The sequence below is a fragment of the Podarcis gaigeae genome (genome assembly GCF_964106915.1).
Source record: "Podarcis gaigeae genome assembly, chromosome: 2".
Classification (NCBI taxonomy): domain Eukaryota; kingdom Metazoa; phylum Chordata; class Lepidosauria; order Squamata; family Lacertidae; genus Podarcis; species Podarcis gaigeae.
Genome location: NC_139679.1, coordinates 55008179 through 55023983, shown reverse-complemented (window position 1 = coordinate 55023983; position 15805 = coordinate 55008179).

Below are 15805 nucleotides of genomic sequence, written 5' to 3'. Positions count from 1 at the left end.
CTTTGGGTAGTGATAAAGCGGGTTATCAAATCCAAACTCCTCCTCTTCTCTATAAAACTGAGGGAAATTCTGAAAGGCCTTTACAAACCCCAATGTGACATGGAATCATTGAATTGTAGAGTTGGAAGGAACCCTGAGGGTCATCTAGCCTAACCTGCAATGCAGGAATCTCAGCCAGATCATACATGACAGATGACCATCCAACCTCTGCTTAAAAGCCTTCAAGGCTTGCTTGTAGTCAGGCCGCCTCTAGATGGGCCATGGGTGCTATCTGGGTCCTACCTCATCCCTGCTTTGAGCAGCAAAAGATCTCTGGTCAGCATTGTGTGTGTGTTGGCTCTCAGGCCTCATCTGTACAAGAGCTTGCCATCCCAAAAGTATTGGAAGAAGCAATACATGAGAAAAGAAGGTACAAAAATGGTGAATAGTTTTATGTGATGGCCATGCTCTTTCTCCCATGTGGATTGTGGGGGTAATAATCTTCCATACAGGGTGGTTATAAAGATAACTAAGATAATGATGTGAACCTCTCTGAGGGAGCACTTGGAAAAAGCTATCCATTCCTACCTGTATCCCACCTCCCCTGAAAGGAGGTGTGCCTAGCTATGCTACAGTGTTACTTCTAGCAGGCTGCATTATTTATGTCTGTCAGACTTAACTTCATCCATCTTCATCTGCAAGCTGAATCTGAGCTCAGATCCCCTGGGAGGAGGGCGACGCACAAAACAAATCCCATTTATTGGAGACTCTACAGAACAGTCTTTATGTTAATCTGCAGATAAACATATTTAAAAGCAATATCTGTTGTGACCCTAGCTATGTCCGCCCAAGAAATGTGATGCACTTCATAATATTTTTGGCCATTTTATTTTGTTTTCAATATAAACTGAAATGCGCCTTTGCAGCAGCAAGACAGATTATGATGATCTTTCAGTTTTTTAGACATTGCTCATACTGGTTTGCATTGTTTTCTTTCAGCTAGCCATTTAGACATACTGTAAAATAAACATTCATAAATTTATTTCAGTTATTGAGGATTTCAATTTTATATCTTTGTAGCAGTGTTGTGATAGAAAAGGCTGATGTTGCATGTTGAGCTGGGCTGCCTTGACACAGTGTTCAGAACACAGGGTCCTCCCGCCAACAATATTCCATGCTTTCAGCACTGATAGGCAAGTGCCTCAATCTTTTCTTTTTTCTTTTTTGTGTAATTTTGGGGAAGTACTGGATCAATGTCACGGCCAGGTTGCTTAGCAAGAGCCTTGTGTATTTGTGGGCATGTTTGCATAAAGATTAAAAAGGAGCATTTATGATATACCCGCATCTAGGCCATACTGGAATCCCAACATATTATGAAATACATAGCGTTTGAAGGTTCAGAATGCTGCATAAAGAGGCTTATGTCACTTTAACAGTCACAGCTGCCCTCAAAGGATCCTGGGAACTGTAGTTTAACCCCCCCCCCCAGAGCTTAGCTTCCCAGTACTCTTAACAAACTACACTTCCCAGGATTCTTTGGGGGAAGCCACGACTGTTAAAAGTAGTGTAGGAGTGGATTAAAAGTATGGTGTGGACGTTACTTAAGTTGTGCAATTGGCCACAATTATTTGTAAGCTCTCATCATAATGGCACTTCTCAAGACAGCCAGTGTCTTTATCACATACACAGCCCAACAGGACAATGACAATAATCCACCAACAGCATACAAATCAATATGGCTAACCTGATCCAAAACACCCACCCACCTCACACACGAAAACGAAGATCACCACAGCCAATCACAAGCAAACAATCACACCCTAAGCCAACCCCAACCTCTCTCACCACCAAAGGAACACAAGTGAACAACACAAGCAACGCTGACACCAAACTCTACATACATTAAACATAATAGAAACACCGCCACCCGACCCCACCCCCATCCATCTTCCCTCTCCCCACCCCCCTTTCTTTTTTCTTTCTTTTTTCTTCTCCCCCTAATGCCTCAACAAATGAAACGGATTTGTAAAAATGTTACATGGAAGAAGAAGAAGAAGAAGAAAATACGAGGCACTACACTTCTGTAAAACAGGAAAATCCTTAATAAAAAATATTTTTAAAAAAAGACAGCCAGTGTATTCTAGGGGTGTGCATCGTCTCTTTGTATATTTGAAATAACCAGGTAAATTGGGATGATTCAAGGCAGACTCTCACATTCCCAAATTGGATTGCATTGTAAACAAGGCACATCAGGGTGAATCAGGGAATCCTCAACTTTGGAGTAGCTCTGTTGCTTCAGCATTTCCAAAATGTCAAGCACATGACCACCCCCACCCCTCTTTTCTTTTCTGAGAAATTAATCAAGAGGGGTGGGATGAAAGAATTAGGGCAGGGTCTTTTGTTTTTATGGACAGGTCCAGTTTTTAATCAGTGATTAACAGTGGGTGGGGATTGTTGGTGTTGTTGACGTTAATTTTTCGTATCTTTATTTTGAATCTCATGATTTATGGGGACCGTTCAAACTGGTTGTGTATTTTTTGATGTTTCAATGATTGTTTATGACTACTTTAGTTATGTTTGTAGTTATGTAATTTTTTTACATGTTGCAAGCCGCCTCGAGCATAGTTTTAACTTTAAAAAAGTAGAAAACAAATGCAATGATTGGTTGGTTGGTTGGTTGGTTGGTTGGTTGGTTGAATAATCTTCCCTGTGCACTCCAACCACAGTGATTTGAAGGAAGGATGTCAAAGTGAATAAACTAAGTTGCTCTTCACATGGGTAATTTTTGTCCTTTGAGTTTTGGCTGTGAAAACAGGGTAAGCGACAGAATTAGACTAGGTGGATTGCGTCTTTCCCAGTTGTTTTTTTCCTAGCAAGTTAAAGCAATAGCTCTCCCCCACCCACTCTCAGGTGACCACTCAGTAGGGAATGTCTAGGTGATGTTGGGCTACAACTCCAATAATCTCTGACCCACTGGTCATGCTGGCAGGGATGGAAGAAAAGTGAAGCCCAGCAACAACTCTGGAGGGCCGCAAGTTCTTTCCCTGCCCTGGTCTACAATTACTTAACTTAACTGTAGCACTGGCAGGTTGTGATGAGTGAACCACCTTCCAGAGAAGTTTGCCTGCCATGACCTTATCTGCTCACTGAATATCTCCCAATAAACTTTATCTCCAGAGCACAGTCTGAAAATGGCTATGATCATCTTGGTGCTTAACTCTGCTCATCTTGTTTTGAACATGCAATATAGTACACATGAGGTTATTGTACTGAAGAACCTTTTTTAAGTAATTATAATTTGGTATTCTGTGCATCTTTATGCTGATAACTTTAAAGCACTCATGGTCTCTGTGATTTATTTAAATGCTAATAAATTATACATTTATGGCACTTTAGTAATTCATGTGAAAATTATTTGGAGTCAAGCCACTATAATGTACTCTTGGTATGGTCTCCTGTGGCCAAAAATATGTCAAACAACAGTTCCATCCACTTTCTGGATTCACATTTTAGAGTGACTTTGGGTTATTCACAGGTCAGGGAAAGATAAGGAACACTTTTTGAAGAGAGCAGGCCTTGAACATTTGAAATCCATTTCATAAGCAGTGAGTGTTATACTCTATGCCAATGCTACGCTTCTTGTGCTCAAAGTACACCTTTTGTTTGAAAGGCTTTCCTGAATTCTTTCCTTCATTACTTAGTCGTAGGCTGTATATGTTTGTCTGTCTATCTGCTGTGCTTGAATCCCATGCTTTTTCCAAAGAGCTCACTGTGGTTGCATTCACATGGCAGTTTATTCGAAATGGTTTAGTATTTAGGTGATAGCCATGTTTTAAAGATGCTGCCTTTTATTAGACCATCATAGCTTTGGGGTTTCACAGAACTTTCCAGCTTTCAAAATGTTTGTTGTGGAGAAAAGTATATCTTTATGGAGGGTGTGTAGGTGTGAGTGTGTGCGAGAAAGAGACAGGACACACACAGAAAGAGATGTATATATTTAAATAATATATTTTGTGATCCTAATATATTATTTAAATCTTACACCTGCACTCCCTCCATATACATATTCATTTCTTTTAAGGGTGAGTTGGTGAAATCAGGTCACACCATTATAATAAGAAATTGTGGGTGGGGACTAGGTTCTATGACTTATCATTAGAAAATGATTCAACAGGCAGATTTGAAGCTCAGCAATCTAAGAGAGATAAATTCTTAAATTTAGGCTCATGCTTAACTTGGGGTAGAAATGATTAGTGGAAGCTGATCCATTAGGGCAGATGGCAGACCCTTCAATTGTCCCTATTTTTCAGGGACAGTCCCAGATTTACAGAAGACATCCCGGTTTCTGATTTGATCCCAGAATGTCCCTCTTTTCCTTAGGACGTCCCTATTTTCATCAGAGAAATGTTGGAAGGTAAGGAATGGGACACCCCTCATCCAGCCCATACCTGCCTGCCTTCTTACAACCAGTGCAGGGCTTGGCAACACTTTCTGAACTTAGTAGGGTGGGGGCTTGGGGCACACCTTGAATGAGTTGGCTCTACCTGTTATTGGCTCTCGCTCTGGCTCCTGTTGGTGGCCCTGATTCCACTCCACCAGCCCAGTGGGCACCAGCTACCACCGGAAGCTATGAGAAATGGCTTGTTTTTGTATGAATTAAAGCCATTTCTCGAGAAGGATCTCGAGAAGTTGACAAGTGATGTATGTTTTCCTACCATAGACTTTGCTGGGGTGGTTTGGGGGGAATGATTTCTATGTTTGCCTTTGGGGAAATTGTTTTCTGAAGCCCATGAGAGCATCTCTAGTAATGTGCCATAATCCATGAGCTGTATAACACGCTTACAGTTTTTATTAAAAGGCATTTTTGTGGCCAATGTTATGCAGACATAAGGGTGTCCCCTGCACATGCTCAGTACAAACCTGTTGTCAGAGAAGGTTGTGTGATGCAGGAGGAGTAGAACTGAACGTTGAGGCCAAAACTGGGAGCAAGCAAACAGACCACTATGGCTTGAGGTGTTGAATTTCTTGGGCATTTTGTTGCAGGGAGCAGGCAGCTGAAAGCCACCTCTAGATATTTTCTGTCATAACATGTAACATGTGCACATCTTGTTTCATTTCAGCTGCACTGTTTAACAATGCAGCATGATCTAAGACCTCCCTGCTTCCTTCCCCAAGTGCTGTAACCCGCACAAAACAACAGGATACATCTTTGATGGGTGAAAAACAGTGGAAAAATCTCGAGAGACATGTGACAGAAGATGGCACGCAGGGCTTCTAAAAATACCATGTAATGCATCCAGCTAGAGAGTGTCTGAGGCAGTGGTGGGAATTCAGCTGGTATGTGAGAAGGAAGCCGTGCCAGCTACAAGGCCCAGCGGGTCCCACTCCTTAATAAAACATAGTTAAAATGGCACAGGAAGCCATGGCTTGTCAGCTCTGACACCGTACATGGGATTTCAGCAATCATGTGACAAACCACGCACATCTTTTTGGCCAATGCACAACTGCTTATTCTTCCCCAAAGTCAAGTACACCACTATTCTGTTTGGCTTTTACAATTAATTACAAACTGGGGGGGGGGGATGCAAACGGAAAGAGATTGATCTAATTTCAGGTGACATGTTGGGGTTTTTGTCCTCCCACTTTGGTTGTTACGTTTTGCCTTCAAAGTTTAATGAAGGTTTCAGTGAGCACTGATGTTAAGAAGCAGGCAAATCCAAACACTAATGCTAGTCATGTTTCTGAGTTGCAGGTCCAATACGCGGCTGTTTTGATATTGGTTTCTAGTGAATGTGGGTCAGGAAGGGCAAGTGACAACATGCGGAGGATTCATGTAGTCTGCTTGTGGGTTGTCACTTTTTAAAAGTACCCAGATTTGCCAGGCTTCTGGAGCAAAACGGCTATCTAAATATGCCACAACCATATGCTGCAGCTCTCCCTATCACAAGATACCCCTTTGGAATATTTGGTAATGTGATGCAAAAATTAGCACTTATGGCTTTGATGCCCTTATCTTTTGCCTTGCTCTTTCCTGGCACAGGTCTGCGCTTAAAAGCACCATCTCAGAAAAACAAACTTGTTGTTTGCTCCACTGCCTTTTCCACAAGACCCGCTCTTTAGCGCTCAGTCAGAGCAAACATCGACTTGGATTGCTGTTTGCTCCGATTGAGCTTTAAAGTGCAGGTTTCCACAGCTCTGGAGCAAAAAAAGTGTGCTTGGACGCAGAGCTTTAAAGCATGGAAAGAGTGGAGAAGCCCTCTGTACTCACAGCAACACTGCAGAGCAGCGACGCCGACTATATGGGGCGGAGGGGGCTTCAGCCACCTCAATATTTTGGGGCACGGAGCTCAGCCTCCCCATATTGAGTGCTCGGCAGCCGGGCGGCACGCGCGAGGGTGAACCAATCCGTGCGCCCAATCCCTTGCGCGCCGCAGTCTGTCTCCGCCCCTCGGGTCAGGCCTGACCCGGGGACGGAGCAGCCGCAGCTGGTCTCTGCCCCAGCCAGTAGCCTCTTTCTGCTGCGGAGGAGTTGTGTGCTTGCAGCCCAGTTGAGGAGAAGGGCGGCAGCTCTCTGCCGCCAACTCTTCACTCTGAGGAAGTTCCCTCACATGCTAAAGCCAGGCTTCGATGGGAGCTTGTTGGAGGGAGGGGGCACCCGGTGGGTGTTGGGGGGGCGTCATGCGTGTGACGTCATGCACATGTGACACACACACCCCCAAAAAATTGTTGGGCGCAACTCGGCGCGCCTGTTGCAGAAGACCCATTCATCACAATCATGGTTGGGTACAGGCAATGTTTCCTATGAGAAGTTTGCCCTGAACCAACTTTCCAGCATCTATTGTTGTTGTTTCTGTTGGCCTGGGCATTCCAGCATGTAGTGTAAATTGATTTTAATCTAGCTGGTTTTATCCATTCTGCTGAACCTTATTATTTTCTTTTGACTGCCTTTCTCATATTTTTATCATCATCACTATCAATTTATTGCAGTGAACAGACCAGAAATACTATCAAAACAAAACCCGCCCTGTGCACCATACTCGTAAATACAGTGCAAATACAAAGCAAGGTGCAACATTAATGTCCTTGGTTTAGGTATGCATAAATATAAGAAATGACCTAAATAGCCTCCAAAAATTATTCTTCCACAAATGTGTATGATTCTGGTGCCTTCATATATACAGGGTGATTCATAATGAAGTATACAGTTTCAGCGCACTATAAAAAAGAATGTAATATGTCTTATGTTACCTGTAACAGAACTGTAGGGGAAGGTTTAAAGTTTTTTTAGAAACAGTCACAGATGTTCTATGTGTGCACCCTTTGTCACACAACACATATCAAACCTGTAATCCATTTCTGCCCAAATGCAACTCATTCTCCGCGTTGATTTTCCTGGGCTTCATCGAATGGCTGTGCAAACACTATCAACTTCTTCCAATACACATGGTCATCCAGGACTTCTAAGTTTGCACCACCCGTAGTTTCAATTTTTTTATGCCAATCGTAGATAGATTTTCTGCTTAGAGGTTTTTTTCCCAAATCACTTCTACAGCCCTGCCGCTTGTGCCAGAGAGAGTGGGAGGTAAGGAGGCAGGAAATAAACTGCCAGGCAGTGGACTTGACACAGGATCTAGGCCCACTCTGCCTCCTATCCACCAATATCACACGGGGAGGAGGAGGCAGGGTGCAGAGCCCAGCTCTGTGCCCCCCACTCCCCACCCGGTGTGTCCTGACCTGGAGAGTGAGTGAGCACACTAGGTGGGGGCAGGATGCATCACATGATGTGTAATGCAATGTGGGGGGCAAGTCGGCACCCTCGGTGGATCCTGTGCCAGTTCGGCCTTGCCTCTCCCTCTCTCCAAAGTGCCCTGTTTAGGGGAGTTCTACTGGCTACTGCTGGTGAGAAAAGTCACCGTTGGTAGCTTCCTCCCACCTACGTCTTGGGCAGGCACATTGGAGTGCTTCTCCATAGTGGGGCTTCCCTACTAGTGGCAAAGGCATACCTTCACTCCATCCAAAACTTGTTCAGCTGGATGTATTAGGAGTTGGATTACTCTGTGAGTTACCCATTCAAGGGTGAAAACCCTATTCAGAAACACATCCAACCACCTTGGATTCTCCTTCCTGGAAAATTTCCCTGAATATTCTGAATTGACATCTCCAGGGCTCACCTTAGCCATGGGATATCTTGCATTACTACTGGAGTACCTTACTTCTGGTGTGTCTTCCAGATCATGTGAGGGTTGGTCCTGAAAAAAGCACCTGCAAAGGTGTTACATAATTAATGGGTGCCCCCTTAGTATCCATTTAGTATCTGTTTCATGCTCTGAATATGCTCAGTATGCCTACTAACTGCATTTTTACTTTTTCCCTGATTTCCCCTGCCCCAGTTTCTCAGGAAAGATATTCAGGTTGAATTATAATGTGACTGTTTGCTGGTAGATGTGGCTTTTCATAAGCATTCCCTAAGTTCCATCCACAGGACTCTGCCGTTTGTCTAACTTTTCCTTCTCCTGGACTGCAAAGTTTCGCCATGTGTGGGCAGCTTGGTCAGGTATCCCCTGTAGCTTAGCAACTTTCCTCTTGCTTTGTTAAACTAGGCTGTTCAATCTCCTTAATGAATAAGAGAATCAAGCCAGGTAATTGATGCTTGGCTATTTAGCTGATGAATAATTGACCGTCTGGGTAACACTAGACATTTCCTCGATCAGATTGGACAATGGAAGAGCCATGTCATCTCCTGTGCGGAGCTTCTCTCTAGTGTCAAGGAAAGTGCTTTTCAAATACAGTGGTAAAAGACATTGCAATGGCTTTTTAAAAAAACCACTAGATATTTCTTGGGGAGAAAGTGTTTTTTTAGGCTGCAATCCTATGCATACTTGCTTGGAAGTAAGCCTCATTGAAATCTTTTGGAATTACTCTGAGCAAACCTGCCCAAGTGCACCATACCACCAGCAAACCAATTGATCCAAAGTTCATAATGAAATTTTATCTGCTTTTAATTGCTTGAAAATTCTACTCATGCAGCTGGTTGCAGAGAATCTGTAAGGTGGCAAGGCGAAGTAAAATTCTTTAGGTTAGGAAAGATAGGACCACCTCTCCTGGTATGCCCCACGGAGGACCTTAAGGTCAATAAATAACAACATTTTAGAGGTCCCGAGCCTCAAGGAGGTTAGATTGGTTTCAGCTAGGGCCAGGGCCTTTTCAGCCCTGGCCCCAACTTGGTGGAATGCTCTGCCACAAGAGACTAGGGCCTTGCAGGATTTGACATCTTTTTGCAGGGCCTGCAAGACAAAGCTGTTCCGCCTGGCCTTCAGCTTAGACTCACTCTGACCCCTTAAATGGGATTTGGCATATAAATTTTCCCTTTGCTTGTTTGCTGGCCCAGGTAGGACCAGCATGGATAGTTGGCTCAAGTGAATATCTGATGTTTCCTCCCCTTATGGTCTTGATTTATGGGCTACTACTAAAATGAGGCTGCATTTTAAGCTGCATTTTAAGCCATATTTTAATTAACTGTTTGTTTGTTTGTTTGTTTGTTTGTTTGTTTGTTTGTTTGTTTGTTTGTTTGTTGTAGTTTTCTATTACGTTTTATTGTAATTTATATTTGGTGTTAGCCGCCGTGAGCCCAACCCTGGCCAAGGAGGGCAGGGTATAGAGAAAAAAAAGATATTATTACTACTACTACTACTACTACTACAGCATTTTGTTCAGATCCACCAAACTGAGTGCTATGTTTCACTATTTATTTGTGGTGTAATTTCATGCTACTGCCTTACACTTTGAAGCATTGTGATCTTCTTTCCAAAGGGCAGCACATGAGTAAATGTAGAAAAACAAGAGGGGAACCCACTAGATTTTTAAAATAAAAAGTTATATGTTTTTAACCTGAGAAAAAGAACAATTTGTCAGTTGTATGTGGAATAGTCTTTTAATTGCTGGAACTATTTTAATATATATATTATTGATTTTTGAGTATATTAAAGCTAAGAAAACAGTAACAATATTTCCCCGAAGTACAGAGATAGTGTTAAAAAAATACATTAGAAAAAGACTTGCAATAATTCCATACAATGAGAAGAGATCAAACAAAAAGTTAAATTAAATTAAAATAAAATTACTGAAACTAGGCAGGAGATGAAAATGAATATGTTTTGATGAGAATTACTACTTGCTTTAGCTAAGGAATGTTACCATTAAAACATCATCAATACAATCTAGATATCAATACAGATGTGAAACCAGACTCGGTGTACAAAAGTCATTCTTGATCCTGCTTTTCTACATAATACACAAGTTAAACAATAATCACAATTTATATATCAATTTAAAACAACTCCAAACAGTGTCAAAATATATAAATAACACATATGATTCCATCTTCCAAATGTAATGCGAAAGGACAATATCCAGTTTTCTGCAAAATACCTTAACTCCCACTCAAATCTTGATATCCGTGTATGAAATGCCTGCAAATAGCTCATTACTAAAATGTATTCTGCATGGGGTTAAACTGTCTCAAAGTTTCATCATCTATACAGTATTGGTAACCTTTGCCTGCACTCCAAATTGTGATAACTAGCTGTGGGGTCATCACTGGTAAAAAAGAAAGAAAGAAACCTTGCCATTACTTTTCTTGTTTGGGGCTGGGCCCTATCACTGAGGTTGCCCACTGGGTAGGGAAAAAAGGATAAAATTCAGTGTGTTTGCCAGTGTGTATTCAGTTACCTGCAACAGTACCATAGTACCCAGTTTAGGAACCAAACTGGCCCCTAGAGCACATCAAGAGCCATAGTATATTGGGTCAGGCAAAACAACTAAGGTAATTTGATGCATCTGACTGCTTGACACATGGAAAGAGAAATCATGTCAATGCTATACACTTTGAACTATGAGGCAAAATATTCTGGATCCTACGTTCTGTTGTTTCCTTAATTGTACAGTTTAACTGTAAAGAGAGTCTTCTATTATACAACTGCCTGTTTCCTCCTAATCTCTGAACTGGGTCAGATAATAAAATGATTCACGTGAAAAGATCCATAAACTTTCCATATAATTTTGTGTTCAGAGTGAGTTCACTGGAGCATTGTCAGGGTGTTGTTTATTTCCTCCTCCTTCTCCATCTCCTCCCTCCAGAAAGACCATCAATAATTTACTGGGAGGAGAATGATCTCTCAAGTTGGTTGCAGCTTTCCTTTTATTCATGTGAACAGAGTTGCTTGATGGCTAGCCATCTGGGTCTTTAACTTGTTCCTGTTTATGGTTTTCAACTTTCCTGTTTGTGGGGTTTAGACAAACCAGACAGGGCCTGAAAGGTTTGATTTTATTTTATTTTTTAAACCCCATGCAATAAAGAGTCAGCTCAGTTAGATGGAGCAGTCCATGCCTAAAAAGAAAATCAGTCAAGCCAAAATTCATAAATTCATTCATTCATTCATTCATTCAGGAGGCAGGAAGCACTTGGGTGGAATTCTTATCAGAAAACAAAGAGTGTCTGACAAGAGATTTGTTCCAACTGAATATCATATCTGAGCTTTCAGTGTTTATCTGGAATGTGTCTTTAAAACAGCGCCTTGTTTTCGAGACCCCTATAAAAATATGCTTTATTAAAATGGCATCTCATCTTATGCCCCAGCCCCAGTAATCTTAGTTAAAAGGACATTTTAAGTCCTTGTGCATGAAACTGAAGATCAAGTGTCAGTTTCATTATCTGAATACTGTAGCTGGCAGGGGCTGGATGAGCAGGAGAAACCCATTGCTAAGGCTCTTGTATGCAATCAAACATTTCCCCTTTTATTTATTTACTTTAATTCACAAGTTCCAAATAGCAGGAGGGTTAAGCAAAAAGACAAAGGCCTGCCATTTATCCATCTATTAATTACCTCTAGCATGGTAGGGCCGTCTGTAAATACAGTGCTACTTTAGATAAAACTTTCATGCAGCTATTTAGGCCCTTTGAAATATAAATGATTTCCTTTAAATTTTTTATCATAAATCAAGGCATGGAGCTATGCGACAACACACCGATTCCCCCCCTGTTGGGAGGAAGCTCTCTCTCTCTCTGCCTTTTGCCTTTCAAAGCCTAGTTCATGTTCCACTTCCAATTGCCTGGCTCTAAGGCTTGATGGGAAGTGATGGCATGCTGCAGTCTTGTCACCAGGCCCTCTGCTCCTTGGGCTGCCTTGTCATGTTGCCAGCAGATCTAAGGAATTTAAAGGGGGAAAGAAGGGGGGCAGGGAGGTAGCGCTTTAATGGCCCTGTACCAGCAGAGAACAGAGAGATGCTGCTGGACTCACTGTGGAGAGGTGACCGCCCCATCCCGTAATCTTTACCAAGGCCTCTTTGTCTGGCTTTTGAAAATCTCCCCAGACCCCTCACTGGTCCTGCTTCCCACCCTGGGTGTCTTTTGCCTGGTTTGAATGTCTCCTTGAACTCTGATAAGGCCTCTTTGTGTATTATAATGATTTGATCATATGTGTCATAATATGTTTTTGAGGCCTGTTTGTTTCCTTGTGATGATGGGGGGCTATAACCTGTATTTGGTTGAGCAGTAAAAACTGATGAAGGTTTAGGCCTCTTGGATAGAGGATAGAGCTCTCTCTCTCTCTCTCTCTCTCTCGAGCTCTCTCTCTCTCGAGCTCTCTCTCTGTGTGTGTGTGTGTGTGTAGAAACTAGCCTACTGTAACCAAGATAAACTTTACCTTTGTGGCTCTGTCCACTTTTGCCACTGGCTCCTCTCACAACTGGTATGTGGCCTCCATAAGGGAATGTGGCCCTCAGGGTGAAAAATATCCCCCACCCCTCTGTTAACAGCACCAGGCAAATAGCGTTTTAAGATTGCCTGGGTCTTTTAACTCTACGTTAGTTACATTAATTTTATGCTGGAATTTTATTGCTGTTGTTTCCTGTTTCAGTATATTTTACTGTACATGATTCCACATTTGGTAAGCTTCTCCAAGAGCTTCAGTTGAAGAGTGGCTAATATGTTTCTGGAAAGAAGGCAGGCAGGCGGACAATTATACTCAGCTCCTTCCTGGATTTTGCTGGATATCATGGCTGGTTGTGATCCATGTCCTGTCTCCACAGAGGCCTGAGCAGGCAACAGAGTGAGAAATGGGATGGAGAATGGACCGCTAGATATTCCTCCAGTTTTTAGTAACTGGGAATGCTATTTCAGGGAATCTCCAGATGTTGTAGGACTCCTGCTCCCATCAGCCTTGGCCAGCATGGTCAGGAATGATGAGAATTGTACTCCTGGAATATCTGGAGAGACACATGTTCCCCTGTCTTTGTTGCTGGTGGTGACAATTTAAGATTGGGCAAGCCCACTACAAGAACATTAAAAATGGATTGTTTTATTTCTTTGTTTCTATAGCATGACAACCAAGGTGGCATACATGGGGCAGGATTCAACTAATGAGTGCTGTCAGTGAAAGTGAAAGTGCAATGGGGATTTTGCCCTCTCTGCCTTCCACATGCCTGTTTTCCACCCCACCCCCAAAACTGGCTCAGGAGAACCTCCAGAACAGTGTGCAGGGGGAGGAGAGAGGAGATTGTACACTCTTACATTAACCAAAGATGCTTCATTCATTATTGGCATCCGTTTGTCTCTAGAGACAATGGAGTGCACCTCTGGGGATGAAGTCAAACCGCTGCATTAGCAGCACCTAAGTGACCTCCCCAGGGTGCAAGCCTGGGCAGTGTGTATGGAGGTCCTGGGCTGCTCGGTCCAAAGGAAACCAGAGCAACATATTTAGCACCAACTTGGCTGCAGGAGTTGCCAGAGGGAGGTGTACAAGATGTCATCCAACCATCTTAGGGACTCCACTCAGTGGCGGAGCTTTGTGCTCCAGCACCGGGGGGGGGGGGCTGGCACACGTCCCGGGAGCATGGCATGCTGCCCACAGGGGCTTGACGCGCATCCCGGGGATGTGGCATGCCGCCTGCAGGGGCATGGTGCCCAGTGCGGGTAGGGGAGCATCCACGATGGCACCCCACCAGGATCGCCCTGCCGGGGGCTGTACGCTCCCCCCGCATTCCTCTTTCTCCGCCACTGACTCCACTCCAAATTTGTGTAGGGTTTACTCCTTAGACTTTTCTTCTCCTGAAGATATCTCTCAAGGCAGCAGAGGTTTGGTATCTGATTTTTCATTCTTCTAGATAGTCTAACCTCTCAGATTGACAAGGCCCATCTGCCTCTCACTTCCCCCTAGAAACCTCCTTCCTGACCATTAGACCCGCTGTTGGTCTCGTCCTCTCAATCTGCTGGAGCCTGTCTTCACAAGCAGGGGATATTCCCAAACTCACTGAGGGTTTGAGAACCATTGGCTTCCCTCACCTCAGACAGAGGGCAAGTGGCAAGAACTGTACTCATGGATCCCAAAGGTGGATTCCACCCCCCCCCCATCGCTGTACATCTGGGAGTTCACAACTGAGAGGGCCTGAGAGTGCCCCCTTACAAACCACATGAATTCCTCCAGCCTGGAATCAGACTTTGTTCCTCTTCTCCCCCCCCCCCCACTGCTCCAAATACTTTGTGGTTCCTTCCCTTGTGGTGCCCTGTGCTGGCTCTGAGCTGCTTCCCTTTGCCCTGGCGGCAGCTCTGAACACGTGGCGGCTCTAACGTGGGGCACCTGTTGCGTTACACTGCTCTGCTCGCTTGCCACACAGTTCCAGGAGTGAGACAGATGGGAGAAAATTTGGACAGCTTTAGTTAGCCAGGAGAGAGAGCTAGATCCCCTTCACAAAAAAGAGGCAATGAAGATTCTCCCTCCCTGCCCCCAAGCTCTGATGGGGCAGAGCCTAGAAGTTCCTGGGCAAAACAGGTTCCCACAAGTAGTAGCAGTTGGCTGGATACCCACTGGGATGGTTTTAAGAGAGGATTATACAAATCCTCATGTATAAGGTTATCCATGACTCCTAGCTATGATGGCTATGTGTGTCAGGGACTGGCTGGGAAGCACCAGTTGGAAATCCCATGGGAGCCCCCAGAGGAAGAAGGCTCATAGCCAAGGTATTGGTGGTGGGACAATGATGCATGGTCAGGGGGAAGGAAGAGCAGACGAGCTCTTTTCTAGGTTGACCTAACCTGTCCCGCAGTGCTTGTGTACACAGTTGCATAAGTTCCCCATGATTGGTCAACAACCCTTGTTAACCAACGCCCAGTAACAGGTCTCTCCCATTGGCCTATTTTCAGGAGGTGTTTCTCTCTGCGAGTTGTTTCCCCGGCTAAGTAGCCACACAAGTCATCGCAGGAAAGTCTACGTACCGTTCAAGGAAAGAGTTTCTGCACTGCTAGGTTTTTAGAAGCCGACCGAAGAGAAGCACTAAACATACTTTATCCTTCATTAAAAGAACCAGAGATTTGTGCAGCTGTCAAAAAAGAAAAAGAAAAAAGAAACGAAGAAAGCGTTTAAGATCAACGCCTTTAATAGATTCAGATTATGACACCCAGGAGATAGAAAACATCTGGAACCCATAGGCATTTTTTTGTGGCTGGGGAGAAGAACCGGCAGGGCCCTAGATGAGTGGAGATTTCCTTGGACCTGAGTCAAATTTTGTGCAAATAGGTTCCACCTTCATGAAAGAAATATGGGTAGTGTGGGGGGAAGGGGGGCAGCTGCCCCCCTAGATCAAGTAAAACAATAGAAATATTTAACCAATCGCATGAGTTCTGCCCCCCAACAAAGTCCTGCCCCCCCTCAAGAATATTGGCTACACCCATGACTGGTAGGTAGAGGAGCAAGAGAAAGTGTTTATTTATTAGGACTTGGGGTGCAGAGCCAAGGTATGCATGCAGAGGCAATGGGTGTGTGTGCAGTCATTT